Genomic DNA, 8,954 nt, shown 5'->3' with positions numbered 1-8,954 from the left:
CAACTTGTTTTGCAACACCAAAATCTGCTTTGAACCAGCTAGTTCAGACACTGCTAGCAGTGCAGTTTAAACTTAGTGATAAATGCTTCCTGAATGCATGTGTGCCATTGCTCTGCTTGTGCCACTGTGGAAGAGTACAGCAATCAGCCGGCAGGTTCTGCTCCCAACGAGCACAGGGTTGATGTAATTGAAAGGAGACCTTTCCACGCTGTATGCCCCTCAATTCATGTTTGCGCAGCAGACTTGGGTGACAGCTCATTAGTTCTGTGAAGTTACCTAGCGGATCGATGCTGTGTTACCTCTTACACGCAGCCTACCGGATTCAGACAGAAGTAAGGCAGAGACTGAACTCCCCTGCCTTAGGACAAGCTTGAAGCCCACCAGTGCTAAGCTGCTGAAAGAAGCATCGACACACTTTTGACAGAAACTTTAGGAACTGAGCTTGCATTTGATGTAGTCATGCTCCCTTCAGTTGGTGAGTGTGTGGTTCTACCCATGCATGTGTGTAAACTTGGAAAAACTCATTTTAGTTAGTGTGGCTACAATGGAGTCAATCTAATGGAAATGAAAGCACAGTCTGGACTGAAGCCTGTAAGATACGAGAACAATATATATAAATATGAAATCCCCTTGTAGCCCAAAAAAATACAGAAAATCTCTCTATTTTTCTGTCGAATACCATTTTAGTAAGTTGGTACTGGTCTGGGAAACATCCTTTTTCCCCATAGCCAGAGACACATGGTTAAAGGGGAAGGACGCAGAAGGTCAGTGTTTATAAGCACAAGACGCTCGATGTACATGCTGAACAGAAAAGTAGCGAACGCAACACCCGTGTGATCAGCAGTCCCATACAACACATCTGCCTGAGCAATAGCTTCACAAACTACCTCATGCTTTATCTCTACCGATGTCCTATGTGCTAAAAATTACATTCCGGCCCCGCTGAGCTCAACAGCAAAACCCCTCTGAGTTTAACTGGGAAAGACTCTTATCAGAGCACTGTGGCATTTAAAAGCATCTTCTGATTTTGCAATGCCTAAAATATTATTTTTCTCAGCCAATCTACACGCAACGACGTACGGTTTGAACTCTCCACCACGAAGAGCACGCTACTTGGTCACAGCCGCCTCTGCTGCAACTGCATGAGATGATGATACTCTCTTGACGCTTTCAGGCTCTGCTGACTCAGGCTGAACAGAGCTCGTACTCCCAACACCGATTCCCCACTTGGCCTCTATCCCGCTAGGTTCGATTCAGGTCAAGGTGACATAAACTAAGCATGGATTAAACTACAGGTATGACCAGCAGCATGTGTGCATAACAGCAAAACCCTTCTCTAAAGACATGCCACTGGGCTACAGGAGCTTGAGGATTTATCTAATCCAGCAACTATTTTCAGCTTGCCTCAACTGAGGCAGCAAGGAAGTCTAAACGAGCTTTCAAACTCATCAAGACATTTTCTGACCATACTTACACAGTACCTTCCTCCAAAGAGCATAGCTACAAAACGCACTGAAATATTTTCCTGGACTTCTCTACATGTTTTACAGCTCTCTGTACGTTGCTTTCTGTGTGTGAGGATGAACCTTGCTGCTCTGTGAAATGCCGAGCTACCCAGAACTAAGATGACATTTAAGGAGACCTAAATAATCTCTAATACTGTCAGCCAAAAACCTTGAGGGCTCTAAATGAAATCTCTTTACTTTTGCTTGAGCCCCACAGTGAATTTAAATAGTGTACCTTAAAGAGACTTTACATTTTTGTAAAATAAACTACTGAGATCTGTAGCTACATAAATTTCTGTTTCTACAAAAAAACCCCGTGTTGTGGGAGATGTTTCAAAAAGGGGAATTTGCCACTGTTGGAATAATCCAACATATTCTAAAGGTATTATACCTGCTTCCTTTAGGTACTGACTTAATTAGAAGAGTAAGACTGACATAAACAAAGAGAAAACAAACAAACAAACAAACCCCAATACGTTTCCCCCCTCCATCCTCCCTCTTCAAAAGAAGGATGGCTTCTTTTCATATTTACTTCTCTCTCTTTTTTTTTTCTCTCCATTTGTCTTGTAGTATTTATGGCCTTCATTTTTGACCTGTTTCTCCCTCTTACTCTCTAGGCTCATCTCTTGATTGACCCTCTTTTCTCTCTGCTGTGTCCATAAGCCCCACGCACCTTTCTATTCCTCCTTCCTTCAGCCATCTCCTCCCTGTGCCCTTGAACTCCATCTTGCCTCTTGCTTTTTCTCTCTCTCTTTCCTTGTACTCCACAAGATTCCCAGGTCAAGCCCATCTGAATCACTACAGCGGCTCTATTTTTAAAGCAAGCAGAGGTAGGAGCAAGTTTCCAGCACTGCTTCTTGCATTGCTGTGAGACACGGAGAGAGACGGCGACTGTGACAAAGAGGAGCATCATTACCACCCATGCTTCAGAAATTCTAGCTGTCAGGTGATTAACTAGAATTACCTGACACAGTGGGCTTTGGAGGGAAACAAGTACCCTTTTTTGATCAATGTGAAAAACATGGAGGCCAAAATAAAGTAACACGATTTACACCATCTTGAGTCATCCTCTTAGAACAAGACTCCATGTTGGAAATGATTACACAAAAATTGCACCATTATTCAACGCATTAGCTGGCAAGAGACACCCAACCCTGTCTGTTGATTTTAGTTACCTAAATAATTTTAGATTTCGTAATTTTTTTTTTGCTATGTCGCCCACAGAGCTCACAGAGTGACCTAGATTCTTGACTTCATGTTTCTCATGTAAATGAATTGTTTTCCAGTAGGTTATAGCTGTGTAATCCTGATGTGAACAGACACTACAACCAAGAAAGAATCTGGGCCACACGACCATTCCTGTTAATGAAGCTGCACAAGGGAGGAAGACTTCTGTTTGACCTTAGTTAGCATTAATATTTGTACAGCTGATAGTGAAAAAAATAATTTAAAAATGAGCAAATTTGATACAGAAAACAAGAGAGTCAGGCATGCAACTTTGGAATACTTTTAAAAAAGATTTTTTGCATTGCAAAGCTGTGTAGAACTACGGCTTTTTTTCTTAATCAAAATCTGGTTTGCACCAAAATTAAATTTTAGTGCATTTTGGAAGGTGAACTTCTAAGTTGTTGTAATGTTACTTATTTCAGTATAGATATACATTGGTATAGATTGAATACTGTTGATATTTCACTTCTGATATTGCGAAGGTATTGACCACAAGCACAACATACACGTAAAACTGTACAGCAACATCAGTCTGCAGTCAGACTTCCAGTGCAGTACTAAACTCCTGTCATTGTAGCTGTGGAAGTGACTGTAATTGAGACACCTTCTTATTAACTAAGCTTACAACCACCTCTAGGGGAGCTAACTGTAATCTCCAGATCATAAAGCTACTGGCAAATTTAACATTCAGCTTTTTTTCTCTTTTTCTTTGGGGATGTGTATGTGTCATCAATAATACCCACCTTCTAAGATAGTAATTGAAGCCAATTTTAATCCTTATTAAAGGACTGTTAATCGCATTAGGGGAGTGTCAGTACGGCTCCGGATGATCAGTCTCCCGCTTTAGTCGAAGAGATTTTAGAGAGAAATGGAGGAAGTTTACTTGGAGATCATTTTTACAGTATTTCAACTGCTCTCACAAGCCGATTTCTGTCAGAAACCAGGGATCATTGCCAGGAACGCCTGGAATGTCTTTTTCTTTGTACGTGGCTACCCCTAAGCCCGAGTGTTGGGCCTGGTCTGAGCAACTGGACAATAGCTGCGTAGCAGCGCCCAATACAAAACGTGACGCACATTTCCCCCCCCCCCCCCCCCCCTCCGCTGGGAAGCGTTGGACCCGGATACCCATCACCAGAAACGGCGACTGCGAGCTGCACGACGGCGCTGCCAGGCCTCTTGTCCCGCCTCCCTCCTCCGCCAGAGAACCCGCAACGGCTGGCACACCCAGCGCCGCGAATTCGGTGCGGACGCTGCACGCCGCCACACAGCGACACGGAACGCGGCGTTTCCAGGGGTGTCATTTCGACGCCCCAGCCTCCAGAGATCCCCGCCATGCCCCCCGCCCTCACCGAAGCGCCGGACCCACCGTTGGCGCCCGGCACCGCCCCGCGCACGCGCGGGGGGGCGCGGGCGGGGCCAGCGGGGCCGGGGGCGGGGCCAAGCCGCCGAGGTCGCGCGAGCCCGTTTCCCCGGCAACGCTGCCCCGCCCGCCTCGGCCTCCCCCGGCGCGGCGCTCGTGCGCTCCCAGGATGCTCCGCGCCCCGCGGGACCCCGGCGGGCGGAGGCGTCGGCGGGAGGTGAGGCGCCATTTTTAAATTCCTCGAGCCGGTAGCGGCTGCCGCCGGCTGAGCGCGCCGGGGTGTTGAAGGGCAGGGCGCCGCTGAGGGGAAGCCGGCCGGGCGGACTGGGGCCTTCTCGCCTGGGGCTTCACCTCCGCGGCGTACCAGCTGGCAGGCTCTTCGGCCTTTCCTCCGGCTGCGCTCGCTCCTCCCCTGGGCCGTTAGTTACCGAGCAGAGAGCTGCAAAGCCGGGAAGAGAGGTCGGCGGCCCGGCCCAGAGTACGATCGTCTTTGTCTCGTGTCCCGTCTGGTGGGAACAGCCTGCTGCGGCCTCCGCTGGCTGGTCGTGGGCTGGTGGGTTTGGGAATCGCCCAGCACAAGCCCGGAGCGGCGAAGTTCTGGGGTAGGAAGAGCCCGCTCCCTGCCAGGCTTTCAAATGTTTACGTTTGCGTGCTTTCTTTTCCAGCAGTGAACTTCAGCCACGTGCGGTTTGAGGATAATGATTATTTTTCTGCACTTCTGGATGTGTGACACCCGTATTAGTGTTGTTCCTCTGACCAAGCTCCTACGTCCATAAGTCGTAGGAAAATTAACAGTGAAAATCGCTTTGCCTCTCATATGCTTTGTCCACAGTACTGTAAGGTGCATATGGTCGTATTTCTGCTTAGATGAGGTGTAGGATACATATGCTAACAGGACACCTATGCCCTGCTTGAACATCTCTATTTTTAAGTCAACATGAAACAGAAGTGATTTTTCAGAAGAGTTTTGGTTGCGGACTGTAGAACTATTTGTGACAAGCAGTCATCTGTGTGCCCGAGGAAAACTTTGAATGAGATTCTAATGAGCAAAAGTTTCTCATGTGTGTTTGAAGGTCTCTTGTAATGAAAAAACAGTGGAAAATATATGTGGCATATGTAGCCTAGCTGTTCTTGAGTACAGCTACATTTACCAATGGTAGCTCCCATACAAAACTTCAGTTTGATCAGTAATTGCTGTCAGTTTGACTTACTGGTGTATATGCCTAAAGCAGAAAATTTAATCCTGAGTTAAGATATAACCTTGTTTGTTGCTTTTCACCTAATAATTAACCGTATCTCTAGTCTAAGACAGAAATGGAAGGGGTGGAACTGTGTGCCATGTGTAGGGATGGACACTGAAATAATGCATGCTTAGTTGTTGTTGGAATTTGTACTTTGAATAGTGTTGTGGAGGAAGTGATAGTAGTTTGAATGAGGTTGATGTCTTCTGTAATGTAGAAGTCATACAGATGTTCTCCAAAACTTCTGCACTTAGGCGCATAAAGGTATTAAGTGTTTATTTTCATTGGATTCTCTACAGTGATATCTGAGCAGTATCCAGATCATGGAACTTCCTGTAATAAAGGTTTTCATGTTTTTCTTTAATATTCCCCCCCCCCTTTTTTTTTTTTTTAAGGTGATTACTTTGGCTGTTGCAAGTTGCTGATGGTGGATTAGTAGAATATGGACTGTTACAGTAATGAGAGGTATGCTATCATATTTCTCAAATTCTAAATAGTTTTGTTTTGGTTTTTATTCACTTGATGTTCATGGAAAGTCTGATCTCTCATGAGTGTGTTGCATAGTCATTTAAGGTAGGATTTGTTGCGCTTAACTGTGACTGTCTAAAAGCTAGGTATGTAGTCTAAGGCTGTGATTTTGTGAACATCTGAGCTTATGATGTGACAACCCTCTGCTCCCGAAAGGAAAAAGCCTTGCTCATCCTCCTGCCTATTTACTTGGCTCTTTGTTCCTTTATCTTAGCCAGTACCAGCTGCCTACTTTCACTGATGCTGTAGCTTGTTGGATTTTTCCATGAGCTAGCGTGACTCACTGACCTCACAGAAAAACTATTGAGTGTTTTCTGCTTGTTTAAGTGTGTTGGCTTCTTAGTTAAATCAGTTCATGGAAGGGTCTGATGAATGACAAATCTAGGAATGGGGATGAAGAAAGGAGGAGTGGAACCTTCTATTCCTTGAGACAGTGAGCTCTTATATTGGATTACACTTTTTCATTAGTTCATTATCTAGTCTTACTGTAGACTCTTAAGCAGGGATGAGAAGGGGTAGTGTTTGAAGAGTCACTTTCATGAGGCTGTTCTTCCTTTGAGTGTCTCACTCTTTCAGGCAAATAGTTTATTGTTTCACAAGACCTTGGCTGATTCAATTAGAAAAAAAGAAAAGATTAAACCATACACTGTGTGAAACAGATTTTACTGAGAATTTTACTCCTTGAACAAAACATGGCACAAGGCTAAATACTGTTAATTTTTTCATCAATAGTTGCAAAATTACATTCATTGTATCATCTAACTGTTTAAAACAGTGTTCAAATATGATATGTTTGTGTGTGGTATGGAAAGGAGAGCCATGAGTGAGTTATATATGTCACCCAGGTGAATTACCAATACATGCTGAAATCACGTAATTTGGTTATGCCAGGTAAGCTAGAAGGAAGCTTTATTGTTGTAAACAACATACAATAAAAATAAAAATTGTAGTATAAATAAATAAAATTATATTGATAACTTCATGTTTTTCTCTAAATGCAAGTGTTCTCACCATTTTAAGTGCTTGTAGCAAACAAAAAGTTAAAATAATACAGCTGAAAAATCTTGTAAAAGAAGAAAAGCCCTTTCATGGTGTGTGGGTATAAAGGAGAGATGTGAAGTAGGTCTTCAAGCAATGTTTCTCTCTGTATGAAAATAAACAATTGGAGAAGAAAGGCAAACCAAAGGTGATTCTTGGAAATGTAGTTGAGTTACTTCACTTAGCTAGATACTCTACAACAAATATTGCTATTTTAACTATGGAGTGTGCATTTCCTAGGTTTCAGGACTCTGTACCAATACCTTTCTATGTATAGCTGCACAAAGTGATGTTAAGAATTCATAGTATGAATTTGGGACAACTGATAGAAGTTTGCAGTTCTGTAACATGATAAAATTTGGCAAATATGTAGGTGGATGATTAATTTTAGATATGATGTGGTTTTAGTTTCTTTAAAGTATGTTTTATGGTTCTCTACTTCTTGAACAGATCTCCAAGAGAGGAAGAAATTTTAACTAGTGTTCCTTTAAAGTATTTCTCAAAAATTATGGGTGTAGTCTTGTGTAATTTTGAAGATTATTTAAGGTCTGCTCATGGACTATGAGCAAGCACTGTAAGCCATTAGCACAGAAGAAATTCTTGTTAATAATATACTTACAATATTTATAGCCCTAAACAATGTTGACTATTGACAATTCACTGCCAGGAATTATTTTATGATTGGGGGGGGGGGAAAGTTTTTTATTTGTAAGAATGTATGTAGGTAAATATTACAAGTTGCTATTAATGATTTCAAGGAAAGAGCTGTTGTGAAGTAATGAAATTTCTATGTTACTGTAGTTTGTTTCACAGTCGTCACCAGGAATGCAAGTCACAAAATATGCCACTAGATGTCCCTGCAAGCCAAAATAGTTTTGTTTCCTTAAATACATAGTGCTTAGGTTTCTGCAGTCTGAAACAATTGTTTCATAAGCTACAATTTTTTCCCTCTGTTCTTTCCTTTTTTCTTTTTCATGACATCTTCATGCAGATGAATACATGGCAAGGTGAGTGTCTTGCTTTATAATTTGTGCACTTTTTGATAGTAGCCAAAGCTGTGAAGAGAGGATATACTTCCCACCTGCAGCAGCTTGGAACTGAGAATACAAAACCTATTTCCATTTATCTTTTTTTTTTTTTTTTTTTTTTTTTTGGTTTATATGCTCTCAGAAAACACAGTGGTGTTTTGGTGTCTTTGACTTTATATCTGTTATACCACTTCAGAAATACTTCTTACTCAAGTAAGCTGCAGGATTCAGACCCGACTTTAAATCCTGTGTTCCTAATTCTGAGCTTTGGCTTACAGTTTGATAGTTACCTTTGGTATCTGTAGCTTATGAAAGCAAAGACCTGAGAGAAAAGTCCTATTGCCTGGTGGTTTGGGTTTTTTTGGTTGGTTGTTTTTGGTTTGTTGGGTTTTGGTTTTTTTTTTTTTCCTCCCCAGTGATCATGATAACTCTGTTGGTATACTTAGAAATTCTTAGGGATGTGCTGCCTTGGGTTTTCTCTGTGTACCAGAACTTTCTGTCCTCTCACATGATTTATTGTCCTTAGGATCACTGACCAGTTCTCCTCATACAGCTGTTGGTTTTAACAGCTGTCTTTATACTGAGTTTGGAAATCGTTGTTGTCCTTTGTTTCTCACAACCAACAAAATTCAGCAATGAAAAATAGATACTGTATTGATTAGAAGGTTCTTCAGAACTTCTGCTATTAATGTTTGAAATTAGTTGTGCATATAGGACAGTCACTGAGGAGAACGTTCTTTATTCTGATTTCTTCCCCTTTATTCTCTCAGCAAATTTGGGTAAAGCAGAATACAAAGTTGCTGTTGCCGCTTTGCTTATGCTAGTGCTGTAACTCTGGTAGATTCTCCTCTGACCTTTTCCCATCTTCGTGATGGAGGAAGGAAAAATGGGAAAGAAAACTTAAATGTAAGGCTTTCTTGACATTGTTATGTCTTTTAGTGGAATGGGCCCTGACATGCAATGTTTATTTTCCTATATGGAAGACAGATTTTCATCTTGCTTATAGTTCAGGAGCTTATAAAATCAA

The sequence above is a fragment of the Pelecanus crispus genome, chromosome 1 (assembly GCF_030463565.1).
Source record: "Pelecanus crispus isolate bPelCri1 chromosome 1, bPelCri1.pri, whole genome shotgun sequence".
Classification (NCBI taxonomy): domain Eukaryota; kingdom Metazoa; phylum Chordata; class Aves; order Pelecaniformes; family Pelecanidae; genus Pelecanus; species Pelecanus crispus.
The sequence above is the reverse complement of the archived record's forward strand: the minus strand, read 5'-3'. Positions refer to the sequence as shown.